The sequence below is a fragment of the Triticum dicoccoides genome, chromosome 1B (assembly GCF_002162155.2).
Source record: "Triticum dicoccoides isolate Atlit2015 ecotype Zavitan chromosome 1B, WEW_v2.0, whole genome shotgun sequence".
Lineage (NCBI taxonomy): Eukaryota > Viridiplantae > Streptophyta > Magnoliopsida > Poales > Poaceae > Triticum > Triticum dicoccoides.
The window spans coordinates 509,482,081-509,482,961 of NC_041381.1; positions in this window are offsets into that span (position 1 = coordinate 509,482,081).

An 881-nucleotide genomic window follows, 5' to 3' on the forward strand; every position below is an offset into this window, starting at 1 on the left:
CAAATGGGAATCTGTTAATGTCCGATTGTAGATAACTTGACACCAGATCCGAATTAAAACGCATCAACCGAGTGTGTAACCGTGATGGTCTCTTTTCGGTGGAGTCCGGGAAGTGAACACGGTTTTGGGTTATGTTTGACGTAAGTAGGAGTTCAGGATCACTTCTTGATCATTGCTAGCTTCACGACCGTTCCATTTGCTCTCTTCTCGCTCTTATTTGCGTATGTTAGCCACCATGTATGCTTAGTCGCTGCTGCAACCTCACCACTTTACCACTTCCTACCCATAAGCTTAAATAGTCTTGATCTCGCGGGTTTTGAGATTGCTGAGTCCTCGTGACTCACCAGATACTATCACAACAGTTGCAGGTGCCGATGATACCAGTGCAGGTAATGCAACTGAGCTCAGATGGGAGCTCAACGAAGATCTTGGTCGTTGCTATGTTTCGCTTCATGTTGATCAGTAGTGGAGCCCAGTTGGGACGATTGGGGATCTAGCAGTTGGGTTATCTTCTTTTCTTTTGTCTTCGTCTGTAGTCAGACTATGTGTGTACTCTGAATAATGTATGATTTATTTATGTTTATTGTGTGAAGTGGCGATTGTAAGCCAACTCTTTATCCCAGTCTTGTTCATTTCATGGGATTGTGTGAAGATGACCCTTCTTGCGACAAAACCACAATGCGGTTATGCCTCTATGTCGTGCTTCGACACGTGGGAGATATAGCCGCATCGTGGGTGTTACAGCAGTCTGGCGGTGACGGGCGCCGACGATGGGCTCCGAGTAGAGGCTGCGGGGAGACGGGCGATGGCGTCGGGGCGCCAGAGACGGTGCGGTGTCGGGGCGAGCGGCGGGGTCGGGGCGTGGCCCGATCCAGATCCCG